Source organism: Mirounga angustirostris, unplaced genomic scaffold, assembly GCF_029215605.1.
Source record: "Mirounga angustirostris isolate CCGP_5_RB_7025 unplaced genomic scaffold, mMirAng1.0.hap1 SCAF_15, whole genome shotgun sequence".
In the NCBI taxonomy this organism is placed as follows: domain Eukaryota; kingdom Metazoa; phylum Chordata; class Mammalia; order Carnivora; family Phocidae; genus Mirounga; species Mirounga angustirostris.
In genome coordinates, this window is record NW_026991723.1 from 6,470,851 (window position 1) to 6,484,703 (window position 13,853).

At 41.2% G+C, this 13,853-nt stretch overlaps 1 protein-coding gene and 1 pseudogene across 1 annotated transcript in view; both read right to left on the reverse strand.

Annotated features, from left to right (window-relative positions):
* JAK2 (Janus kinase 2) overlaps positions 1–13,853 on the reverse strand; it is a 210,592-nt gene that overhangs the window by 156,630 nt on the left and 40,109 nt on the right. The window lies entirely within an intron of this gene.
* LOC123850224 (splicing factor 3B subunit 4-like) overlaps positions 2,635–13,853 on the reverse strand; it is a 47,336-nt pseudogene continuing 36,117 nt past the window's right edge.

Genomic DNA, 13,853 nt, shown 5'->3' on the forward strand with positions numbered 1-13,853 from the left:
GTTTCTTTCCAAGATAGGGAAGAGTACTTTTCTGAAGGCAAAGGAGGTAGCTATGGAGAGAGGCTGATTTATTCCAGGTCTAGTAATATAAACCAAAGGCAAAGGCAGGAGTGTGAATCAGGTAGACAGACAAGCAAGCAATGTGTTTTTACTTTGAACCATCCAGATATTTTAGAATCGTTCATTTCAAAGTTTGGTTAGATATGGGGTGGGGGGGTCCAAAACCTCCTCTGCACTTCAGCATATCCCTGATCTTTCATCCTTCCTTATAGTCCCAAAGATAAAGGGTTCCTGGCAAACAGATCCCTCCTTCCCCCTCTCTTGAGATAACTAGATACATTTAACTTTGGTGCGTGAAAACCAAAAGTTTTCTCCTCTGTAAACCAAGAATTAATAACCTCCTTCAAGTAAGGATAATTATTTGGTGAAATATGCAAAATGTCTATTATAATTATGCTCTACTTTACAAAAAATGTTTTACTTAAAACAGAGGTATAGTAACCAATTCACTAAAAATATTTTTCTTTATAAAAGGAGTTGTATCATGATTCACTCTTAAAAATAGAAATTTCCCTGGCATAACTGTTTGTTTACAGAGCATTAATTCCTGAGTTCTTATTTAGATTATGGATTCTGCCTCTTTCTCTAAGAATGCTCCTCTTCACCCAGAGTAGCCAGCCTCTAGCCCCTGTGTTATTGTTCATGACCCTGCCCCCACAGCCCTTGATTGCATCATGAGTTGTCACGTGACTCATGCTAAGCCAATAGGGGTCTCCCTTTTGGAGAAGTCCAAACTGGGATTCAAAGATAGTTGCCCAGACTTTTCTTTTCACTTGATGCTTCCTATGCTCTAAAGTTAAATCTGCCATTGTGGTGTTGCCATCTTTCTTTATATACATTGAGTTGCACAGATAGCTGATTTGCTGTGGGGGAAAAAAAGATTAACACAGACCTAAGAGAGGAAAGAGAAAAAGAGAGAGAGCACACCAAGAATGAGTCCTCATAGTGTTTCGGTTTCCTCTTCCTTATAAGGCCCAAAGAAACTTCCTGTATTTGGTATCTTGAAAATATTTCCTTATGACAAATTTCTCCTTTTTACTTAAGCTAGATCTACTAGTGTGGAGTACTTGCAATGAAATAATCTGAAGTAAGACAGATATAGCACACTGATGAGAAGAAGAGAAAAAAAAAATACTCTCAAATTACAAGAGAAGATGTACATCTTTTAAAATCCAATTTACGGGCGCCTGGGTGGCTCAGTTGGTTAAGCGACTGCCTTCGGCGCAGGTCATGATCCTGGAGTCCCGGGATCGAGTCCCGCATCGGGCTCCCTGCTCAGCAGGGAGTCTGCTTCTCCCTCTGACCTTCCTCCCTCTCATGCTCTGTCTCTCATTCCCTCTCTCTCAAATAAATAAATAAAATCTTTTTTTTATTCTTATGTTAATCCCCAATAAATAAAATCTTTAAAAAATAAAATAAAATCCAATTTACCAGGCACCTGGGTGGCTCAGTCTTTGAGTGTATGACTTCGGCTCAGGTCATGATCCCAGGGTCCTGGGATCAAGCCCCGAATCAGGCTCCCTGCTCAGCGGGAAGCCTGCTTCTCTCTCTACCACTCCCCCTGCTTATGTTCCCTCTCTCCCTGTGTCTCTGTCAAATAAATAAATAAAATCTTTTTAAAAAATCCAATTTACCCACAAATTTGCAAGTCTATCTTCATGATAAAACCAAGCATAACTATATAACTATTAGTCACAATCTGAGACATTACATGGAACCCATAGGTTAGCCAAAAATTAGCTATCTTTGAGTATGGTGGCTATGTCCTGCAGAGAAATTTTCCTCACCCTCCCCTCCTCCTCCAAATCATCACTCCCTTCAGGGCTGTTGGGTTTTCTTTTCTCACGCTTCACCCAACTTTCTCTGTAACTCAATTTTGTGAATCTTCTGGGCCATAGCTATAGTCATTGCTGTGGTCACTCCAGTGGTCACTCCACTTTAGCAACACTATTGACCCAAGGGAAAGCTAATTTGATATTAAAGCATCATACTGTTGTGTTTAAATACTGTGTATTTCAATTTTACCTATGAAATACACAGCTGGACAAAAAATGCTGCCTAAAACAGTTCTCAACTTTAGCTTCTACTCCTGCCTGGCTACATACCCCCAATGTCTATAATTTGTCCTTAAGTATATTTGCTCAACAAACAGACCCCTCCCTACACCCTGTCTCTCCCTCCAGGCCTTCGCTTTCTAAGGTTTGGAGGCTGCACCTCTTTATCTCTACCTGATGAGAGTTGGTCAAAGGAAAAGCCAGTGTTTTCCCCCCAGTATAGGCGGCTGGTGCCAAGGGAGCACCTTCTTTAGGGTGGTCTTACTTTATCCACATTTCTGGTCTCTCAGTTCTTTTTGAGACCTGAGACCCATCAGTGGCTCATGCCTGAATTTGTTTACTTGAATTATGTTTTCTTAAAAAAAGACACTTATGTTATTCTGGGCTATTGTTGAGATTATTGTAGCTGAATGACTATGAAGTACTTTGTTTTTTAACAAGGAGTTTAAGTTTTATTTTCTCTGTGCATTTGCAAAAACACTTAAGACCAATATAGAAAAAAAATAAAACCTGTGAAAAATATTACATTAAAAAAAAAAAAAAAAGCCTGAGAGGGATTAGTGCCTTAGCTGTAGGGAGCTACTGCAATTCTGATTGGTCCAAGGAATTGAAAAGATACTGGGAAGACAGAACAGGAGGCACAAGGGGAACTAGAGGCCGGGGGGTGGGTCTGGGTGGAGAGAGGGGCCCCCACTGGTAGCCATCGGGTGGGGGTCGTGGAGGCCCAGTGTATCCATGAGGGGGCATCAGTGGAGGAGGTCACGCATCCCATGTGGAGGCACAGACCTGGGTGACCCATGGGAGACCCAAACAGAGGCCACTCGGGGGCATGCCCATTAGAGGAGGTCCTAGATGAAGCATTCCAGGTGGTGGTTGGGGTGGTGGCTGCCCCCCAGAGCCTGGTGGCCTGGCATGGGGATGTCCTAAGCCATGAGGGCCATGGTAGGCCAGCTGCATCTGAGCCATCCCTGGATGGGGCATCCCACATAGTGGGAATGGATGAGGATGTGAGTGTCCATGTCCAGAATGTCTAGCCCCTGGGGTTCCTGCTGACGGTGGGCCATCAGCTCCAGCCCCAGGAGGTGTAGGTAATGGGGGCATGGCTAGGAGTATTCCAGGTAGAAGGGCTCCAGGAGCAGCACTGGGGGTGGGAGGGACCAAGGAGGACTCATACCTGATGGAGGAAGCCCAGACCCCAATGATGATGCCAGAGAATTGGGGGCTGAGGGTGGAGGGGGTGAATCTACAAAGACCTGATGAGGGCAGTCAGCCTGGGAGAGTAGGTTCTGGGCTGCCAGAAGTTGTTCTGCCGCTGAGCCACCATGTTCACCCCTGGTGTCCTTCTTAAAGGCATGGACACAGCGAAAGGGCAGTTACAGAGATACTGCCCATTCATGGCCTCAACTGCTGCTTCTGAAGCATCAAACGAAGCAAAATTTATAAAGGCATAATCTTTGGAGTTGCCTGTGTCAGGGTCCCGCATAATCTCGGGGATTTGTGAGATCACCCCAAAGGCGTTGGAAATATCACAAAGCAGCTTCTCATCAATCTCTGGGTCCAGATTGCCAATGACAATGTTGGCCCCCACATCCAGGTTCTTGTGAGCTGATGCTTGTCCACCTTCCCACAGAGTTTGACCAGGTTCATGATCTTCATGGCAGAGTCAGCATCCTCGTCACTCAAGAATTCTGCAAAGCCACAGCCTGGGTGCTGTTGATTACTGGCCCTGCCTGGAGGATTAGCTCCCACAGCACTGGTTGGCTAACCTTCCCATCCAGGCCCCCCACCCCCCACAGAGACAGAGGCATCCTGGTTCTGCTGGGAGATCAGTCTGGCCGCCGGTGGCAAAGGGGCTCCTGCTGTCTCCACTGTGAAGTACTTTAAAGCCCACTGAATCAGGGGCGCCTGGGTGGCTCAGTCGGCTAGGCGTCTGCCTTCGGCTCAGGTCATGATCCCAGGGTCCTAGGATCGAGTCCCGCATCTGGCTCCCTGCTCGGCGGGGGTCCTGCTTCTCCCTCTCCCTCTGCCTGCCTGTCTACCTACTTGTGATCTCTCTCTCTCTCTCTCTGTCAAATAAATAAATAAAATAAAAAATAAAGCCCACTGAATCAAAGTTGTATGCAAAAGTCACCTACTTTAAATAACTGTTATTAATGACTGGTCAAACTTCAGTTAGGAATTATAAATTGCGAGTTACAAATTGTATCTGCCAAGAAGATATGTTGAAGTCCTAACCACCAGGACCTGTGAACGTGGGTTTATATGGAAATAGGGTCTTTGCAGATGTAATCATGTTAAGATGAGGTCATTGGGGTCCCTAATCCAATAGGACTGGTGTTTTTTTTTTTTTTAAGATTTTATTTATTTGAGAGAGAGAGAACATACCACAGGAGGGAGGAGGGGAAGAGGGAGAGGAGAAGCAGATTCCCCGCTGAGCAGGGAGCCCCACTATGGGCTTGATCCCAGGACCCTGAGATCATGACCTGAGCCGAAGTCAGATGCTTGACCAACTGAGCCCCCCAGGCGCCCCACGACTGGTGTTCTTGTGAGAAGTGGAGAAGACAGATGCGGAGCGAAAACAGCCACATGAAAGACAGTCAGAGACTGGAGTGATGCATCTGAACCAAGGAAGCCCTCAGGCTACCAGAAACTGGAAGAGGCAAGGCAGGAATCTCCTCTGAAGGCTTCAGAGAGAGCAGGCCATTGCCAGTTCCTTGAGTTCAGACTTCTAGCCTCCAGAACTGTGAAAGAGTAAATTTCTGTCGTTTTAAGCCACCCGGTTTGTGATACTTAGTTCCAGCCATATAGGAAATACACTACCCCTACATTCCTCAAACTGAAACTAAGAAAAGCCTGGAGAATAACTTTCTCTTCTCTTATCCACACCTAACACTGTCTCCAAGTGAACATTGATACCCCCATTCATTTGGAGAAAAAAAAAATACTGTTGCTTTGCTTTCTCCTTTTGCATAATGGTGCTTTTGTTTACTTGTGTTTGTCTTTGTTTTTCCTTTCTTTTCTGTCACCGTCACCTTTGTCTGTCAGAGAGCAAGCATGAAATGGTGTAATAGTCCAAAGGCAAACTCTTGGTCAGACAGTCTAATGCTACAAAGATTTTAGTTTCGTGTGCTTTCCACTCAGATGCCAATTCAGCTCTTGAACTACTCACAGGACGTGTTCTGGGAATCGACAGCACTACAAGTAATAAAGTATTTAGCAAGAATCATGCATCTATTATCCTATTATCTATTATCCTTATTAAGGGACTGAGAACATTTGTTGAGCAAGCTACTTTTTTCTTTTTTGATCTCACAAGTAAACGTTCCAAATAATATAGACTGTAAAGTGTACAAAGTAGAAGTTCCTCATGTCCCTCCTCCCTTGCCAGAGGTAACCCCTGATGACTATCTTGTGTGTCACTTTTCAGACTTTTTCCTAAGCATTTTCCTGCATATCTCCTATAGATGTAGTTTTGGGCTCTGTAAACAAAATGGGTAATTCCACACCATTATGTGACCATTTTTTCACTTAACACATACTAGAGGCCTTTCATTCAACTTGTATTGCTGTCCCTTGTGCTTTTTAACTCTTATACGGTGTTCAATAAAACAGGTGACTCACAATTTATTAAATAATGCCCCCATTTATCAACATTTAGTTTTGTAATTTTCACAATTATAAGCAGTGCTAAATTTGCACACCATTATATATGTATTTCATGGGCACAAAGGTATTTCCTAGGATAGACACTGGGCTGCTTGGGCCAAAGGAAATACATATTTAAAATTTGGTGGCTCTTGCCAAATTGACTTTCAAAAATCTCATAGTAGCATATCAATGCCCATTTCTCTGTAATCTCACTAACTCTGGATATTATAAATCCTTAATTTTAGGTAATTTTAATTCCAAATCACATTAATTCCAATAGTTCAGCAAATATCTATTAAACACCTGTTATGTGATAGGTTCTTTACAAATGTCACACATTTGCTAATATGTCTACCCATCCTTGCCTCCACTTGTCTTTAATACCCTTTAAAGTAGACATAATAATACTAGATTGTAAAATTCACCAACCATCTTGACCAAGCAAGTAATTATTCAATCACATTCAAATATACTTCTGAAATCAGCTGCCTTATTCCATTTTTCTTATGGGAGAAAATTATTTCTTTGGGCAAACACTGGTGACATACAAAGACCCGGGATTTTTACTGTCTCGGGTACCTTGATCAGTTATTCAGCCTTTCTGAACTTCTGTTTCCTGGTCTTCCCCATTAGAATATTAGGAGTGCTTACCTTTTAGGACTGATTTTAAGTTACAATGATATAACACATAAAAAACACTCAGTAAATTCCTGATAATAATAATAATAATAGATGACATCAAAGTACATACAACACACCAGTCATTTATCAAGGACTTTTCATGTGTTAAATCATTTGGGCCTCACAACAACTCTATGAGATGGTTCATTTCATTACCTTTATTTCAAAAGGAAGAAACTGAGGCACAAAAAAACAACTTTCCTAGGGTCTTCCTAAAATCCTGCAAAGCCACGACTGAACCCAGAAGGCCTGGCTTCAGGGCCACCCACATTCTACTGTCTCCTGAATAGGAAATCAAGCAATAAATATTATTTCCTTTATTCTTGTCGTCTTACAGCAGAGTCTATTGAATGCACATCCCTACTTAAAGAATGTTAAATATGGTGATGGAAGCTGACTCATTGAGTTCTAAAGGGATCATGTAACATTATTTACATACAACGTATAACAAAGACTTCTACCCAGGGACAGATTCTTGTTTGTTGGAACAGCTCCAGATGCTCCTATGTTGTGGAGCAGTGGTTCTCAAACTGTGGTGCCTGGATGAGCAGCGTGGGTACCACCTGGGCACTTGTCAGAAACGTAAACACTTAAGCCCAGACTCAAACCTCCTGTATAAAATTCTGGAGGTGAGGCTGAGCCATTTGTGTTTTAACAAGACTTCTAGATGATTCTGATGCATGTAAAAGTTTAAGAACTGCTGTTGTAGGGAATCCATATAATGGGTGAAGTGAAAAGAAAAGAAATAGCGAAAGAGCTTAGATTGACTTTCAGAATAAACAGATGGTGCAGAGAAGGGGGGCAGGGAATGGTGAAAGATATGTAAGGCCCAAATATAGAACCTGACTTGAGAGATGAGCAAAAAGAAGAGATCTTTATATCATGTTGCTGCAGTATGTGTAGGGAAACAAGAGATGAATAGCAAAAGATAATTTTAAAATATTTTGCTTTATGTTATAAATAAGATGCACTTTTATGCCCTTAAGGAAACAACTCGATTTTCAAGATGGCGGCAGAGTAGGAGGACCCTAGGCTCCTCTTGTCCCGCAAACACAACTAGATAACTATCAAATTATCCTAAATACCCCAGAAATTGACCTGAAGACTGGCAGAACAAACTCCACAACTAAAGGGAGAGAAGAGGTCACATTGAAGAAGGTAAGAAGTGTGGAGACATGCTTTAGGGGAGAATTGGATCACAATGCAGAGGGGAGGGAGCCATGGTCCCAGAGAAGGGCGAGAGAGAGACAGAGAGAAAGAGAGAGAGGGGAGCACACACAGGAATGCACAAGGAGAACATTTCCCCAAAGCCATTGGCTTGGAAAATGAGAGAGGCTGAATTTCATGAGTTCTTGCAACCAGTAGGGATTAAAGCCTGAGGTTTTTGTTTTTGTTTTTGTTTTTTAAGATTTTTTATTTATTTATTTGACAGAGAGAGACAGCTAGAGAGAAAGAACATAAGCAGGGGGAGTGGCATAGGGAGAAGCAGGCTCCCGGCTGAGCAGGGAGCCCGATGCGGGGCTCGATCCCAGGACCCTGAGATCATGACCTGAGCCGAAGGCAGACGCTCAATGACTGAGCCACCCAGGCGCCCCTAAAGCCTGAGTTTTAAAGGTCAGTGAGCTTGACTGGGATAGAGCCCTGAGGGTACTGCCCTGTTCTTGGAGAGAAGGCAGGCAAATAACCCAGGGCAGATAGCATGGAAACAGCATCTGGAAGGTGTCTAGGGCACACAGAAGGGAAATTATTCGCTCTCAGTCAACCTTGTCTCAGTCCCAGCATGGTGGACCCCTCCCTGAGAAGACCAACACAAACCCCTGCTCACATCATGTATCCCGACCAGAGAGCTCTGCAGGAGCAAGAGACACAAACAGCCTTTTCTAACACAGAGAAGAAGGCAGAGACTTAGATAAAATGCCAAGATGGAGGAATATATCCCAAATGAAAGAACAAGATAAGACCAGAGATCTAAGCGAAACAGATAGAGGTAGCCTGCCTGGAGGAGAATTTACAGCAACAGTCATAAGGATAGTCACTGGGCTTGAGAAGAGAAAAGAAGACATCAGTGAGACCGTCACCACAGAGATAGAAGATTTAAAAAAGAATCAATCAGAGATGAAGAATGCAATAAACAAGGCTGGAAACAGGCTTGATACAATGAACAGCAGACTGCAAGAAGCGACTTAGAATCAGTGACTTAGAAGAAAAAATAATGGAAAATAATAAAGCTGAACAAAAGCGAGGATGAAGAATTATGCAGCACGAGAACAGACTTAGAGAACTCAGTGATTCCATCGAACAAAATAACATTCATATGGTAGGAGTCCTAAAAGAAGAGAGAGAAAAGGGTAGAAAATTTATTTCAACAAATAACAGCTGAAGAGTTTCCTAATCTGTGGAAGGAAACAGACATCCAAATCCTAGAAGCACAGAGCTCTCCCATCAAAATCAACAAAAGCAGGCGTGCAACACCAAGATATATTGTAATTAAATTTACAAAATACAGAGATAATGAAAAAATCTTAAAAGTAGCAACACAAAAGAAGTCTTTAACTTACATGGGGGAGAACCCATAAGGCAAGCTAGAGATTTCTCAACAGAAACATGGCAAGCCAGAAGGGAGTGGTATGATATATTCAACGTGCTGAACAGGAAAAAGTTGCAGCCAAGAATACCCTAACCAACAAAGCTATCATTCAGAATAGAAGGAGAGATAAAGAGTTTCCCAGAGAAACAAAAGCTAAAGAAGTTCATGACCACCAAATCAGCCCTGCAAGAAATATTAAAGGGGACTGTCTCAGTGCAAAGGAGAGACCAAAAGTGACAAAGACAAGAAAGAATCAGAGAAAATCTCCAGAAACAATGACAAAACGAGTAATAAAATGGTAATAAATACATATGTATAAATAATTACTTGTAAATGGACTAAATGCTCTAATCAAAACATACAGCATGCCAGAATGGAAGAAAACAACCAAGACCCGTTGATATGCTGCCTACAAGAGACTCATCTTAGTGGAGCCTGGGTGGCTCCATTGGTTAAGCAGCCAACTGTTGATTTTGACTGGGTCATGATCTCAGGGTTGTGAGATCAAGCCTGTGCTGAGCTCACACTGAGTGTGGAGCCTGCTTAAGATTCTCTCTCTCTCCCTCTGCCCCTCCACCCCTGTTCACATGCTCTTTTAATCTCTCTCTCTAAAAAAAAGAGAGAGACAGAGACTTTTTAGACTAAAAGACACCTGCAGATTGAAGGTGAGAGGGTGAAGAAACATTTATCATGCAAATGGATGTCAAAAGACAGCCAGAGTAGCAATATTTATATCAGATAAAACGGACTTTAAAACAAAGACTGTAGGGGCGCCTGGGTGGCTCAGTCGTTAAGCGTCTGCCTTCGGCTCGGGTCATGATCCCAGGGTCCTGGGATCGAGCCCCGCATCGGGCTCCCTGCTCAGCAGAAAGCCTGCTTCTCCTTCTCCCACTCCCCCTGCTTGTGTTCCTGCTCTCACTGTGTCTCTCTCTGTCAAATAAATAAATAAAATCTTTAAAAAAAAAAAACAAAGACTGTAAAAAGAGACAGAGAAGGGTATTATAATCATAAGGGGGACTATCCAACAAGAAGAATAGCAACTGTAAATATTTATGCACCCAAAGTGGGAGGAGCCAAAAATATAAAACAATTAATAGCTAACATAAAGGAACTAATTGATAATAACACAATAATCATGGCAGAATTTAAGACCCCACTCACATCAATAGATCATCTGAACAGAAAATAAACAAGGAAACAATGGCTTTGAATGACACACTGGGCCAGAGGGATTTAATGGACATATTAAGAACATTCCATCATAAAACAGCAGAATACACATTCTTTTCAAGTGCACATGGAACACTCTCCAGAACAAATCACATATTAAGTAACAAAACAGGCCTCAGAAAATACAAAAAGACTGAAGTCATACCATCCACCTTTTCCGACCACAGCACTATGAAACTAGAAGTCAACCACAAGAAAAAATTTGGAAAGACCACAAATACATGGACAGATCAACCAAGAAACAATGAACAGATCAACCAAGAAATCAAAGAAGAAATTAAAAAAGTACATGGAAACAAATGAAAATGAAAACATGATGGTCCAAAATCTTTGGGATGCAGCAGAAGCGACCCTGAGAGAATTATATAGCAATACAGGACGGACTACCTCAAGAAGGAAAAATCTCAAATAAACAACCTAATCTTACACCTAAAGGAGCTAGAAAAAGAACAACAAGAGAAGTCTAAAGCTAGCAGAAGGAAGGAAATAATAAAGGTTAGAACAGAAAAAAGTGATATTGAAACTGAAAGAAAAATAGAACAGATTAATGAAATCAGGAGCAGGTTCTTCAATGGAATTAATAAAATTGATAACCCCCTAGCCAGACTTACCAAAAATAAAAGAGAAAGGACCCAAATAAATAAAATCACAAATGAGACAGGAGAAATAACAACCAATACCACAGAAATAAAATTATATTATGAAAAACTATATGCCAACAAACTGGACAACCTGGAAGAAGTGGATAAATTCCTAGAAACATATAAACTACCAAAACTGAAACAGGAAGAAATAGAAAACTTGAACAGACCAATAACCAGCAAAGAAATTGAATCAGTAATCAAAAATGTCCCAACAAACAAAAGTTCAGGGCCAGAGGGCTTCGCAAGTGAATTCTATCAAATATTTAAAGAAGAGTTAGTACCTATTCTTCTCAAACTATTCCAAAAAATAGAAATGGAAGGAAAACTTCCAAATTCATTCTATGAGGCCAGCATTACCCTGATACCCACACCTGACAAAGGCCCTACTAAAAAAGAGAACTACAGGCCAATAACCTTGATAAACATGGATGCAAAAATTCTCAATGAAATACCAGCAAACCAAATCCAACAATACATTAAAAGAATCATTCACCATGATCAAGTGGGATTTATTCTTGGGTTGCGAGGGTGGTTCAATATTCGCAAATCCATCAACATAATACACCACATTAATAAAAGAAAGGATAGAACCATATGATGATCATTTCAATAGATTCAGAAAAAGCATTTGACAAAGTACAACATCCATTCATGATAAAAACCCTCCACAAAGTAGATTTAGAGGGAACATACCTCAATATAATAAAGGTTATCTATGAAAAACCCAAAGTTAATATCCTCAATGGGGGAAAAACTGAGAGCTTTTCCTCTACAGTCAGGAACAAGCCAGGGATGTCCACTCTCACCACTGTTATTTAACATGGTACTGGAAGCCCTAGCCACAGCAGGTAGACAACAAAAAGAAATAAAAGGTGGGGCACCAGGGTGGCTCAGTTGGTTACATGACCAACTGTTGATTTCAGCTCAGGTCATGATCTCAGCTTGTGAGATCAAGCCCCGTGTCAGGCTCCGAAATGGGCGTAGAGCCTACTTAAGATTCTCTCTCTCCCTCTCCCTCTGCCCCTGCCCCCCTCTAAAAAAAAAGAAAGAAAGAAAAGAAAAAGAAAGAAAAGGCATCCAAATTATAAGGAAGAAGTAAAACTTTTACTATTTGCAGATGACATGAAACTAAATATAGAAAACCCAAAAGACTCCACCAAAAAACTGCTAGAACTGATACACGAATTTAGTAAGGTCACAGGATACAAAATCAATGTACAGAAATCTGTTCCATTTCCATACACCAGTAATAAAGCAGCAGAAAGAGAAATTAAGAAATCAATTCCATTTACAATTGCACCCAAACTGTAAGATACCTAGGAATAAACTTAACCAAAGAGGCAACAGACCTGTACTCTGAAAACTATAAAACACTGAAGAATAAAATTGAAGATGACATAAAGAAATGGAAAAACATTCCATGCTCATTGATTGGAAGAACAAATATTGTTAAAATGTCTACACTAGGGGCACCTGGGTGGCTCAGTCGTTGGGCGTCTGCCTTCGGCTCAGGTCATGATCCTGGGGTCCTGAGATCGAGCCCCGCATCGGGTTCCCTGCTCAGCGGGAGGCCTGCTTCTCCCTCTCCCACTCCCCCTGCTTGTGTTCCCTCTCTTGCTGTGTCTCTCTGTCAAATAAATAAAACCTTTAAAAAAAAAAATGTCTATACTACCCAAAGCAATCCAACTAAAAAATGGGCAGAAGACACGGACAGACATTTTTCCAAAGAAGACATCCAGATGGCCAACAGGCACATGAAAAGATGCTCAACATCAGTCATCATCAGGGAAAACAAATCAACACTACAATGAGACATCACTTCACACCTGTCAGAATGGCTCAAATTAACAACACAAGAAACAACAGGTGCTGGTGAGAATGTGGAGAAAGGGGAACCCTCTTCACTATTGGTGGGAATGCAAACTGGTACAGCCACTCTAGTATGCAGGTTCCTCAAAAAGTTAAAAATAGAACTACCCTACAATCTAGCAATTGCTCTACTAGGTATTTACCCGAAGAATACAAAAATACTAATTCAAAGGGATACATGCACCCCAAAGTTTATAACAGCATTATCTACAATAACCAAATTATGGAAGCATCCCAAATGTCCAACAATTGATGAATGGATAAAGAAGATGTGGTACATTTATACAATGGAATGTTATGCAGACATAAAAAAGAATGAACGCTTGCCATTTGCAACATGGATGGAGCTAGAGAGTATGATGTAAGCACAATAAGTCAGTCGAAGAAAGACAAATACCACTTCACTCATGTGGAATTTAAGAAACAAAACCAACAAGCAACGGGGAAAAAAATAGAGGGAGAGGCAAACCAAGAAACAGACCTCTAACTATAGAGAACAAACTGAGGGTTACCAGAGTGGAGCTTGGTGGGGGGATGGGTTAAATAGATGATGGGGATTAAGAAGGTATTTTGTGATGAGCACTGGGTGTTGAATGGAAGTGTTGAATCACTATATTGTACACCTGACACTTTTAACTAACAAATTTAAATAAAACCTTAAAAAAAGAATACAACTCCAATTTTTCTTCAATTATTCTTAGGTATTAAACTTGTGCATATTTGAATAGTTACTGTATAATGCCTAGATCATATGGAAGCCCATAATTTTATTAAGGTTATATTAAGTTACAATGCAATGAATTGAAGTCAAATAGCATTGGGTACGCTTAATACAAATGAAACAAATTCTAAAATCATGAAGTGTTGAAGAACCTTACAGAAGTTAAAGATCACTGATTAGATACAATCATCAAATCTAAATACCATGTTCTATAAGTTACGAAGGTATCAAAGATGATGCAGCCCAAGCAATGCACTTATCTCTTGTCGGGTAGGACATGTGTAAGAAGAGTTCATTGCAAAAGAACCCAAAGACTCCCTTGTAGAATGTGAAGGCAGAAATATCTGTCTCATTTCCCA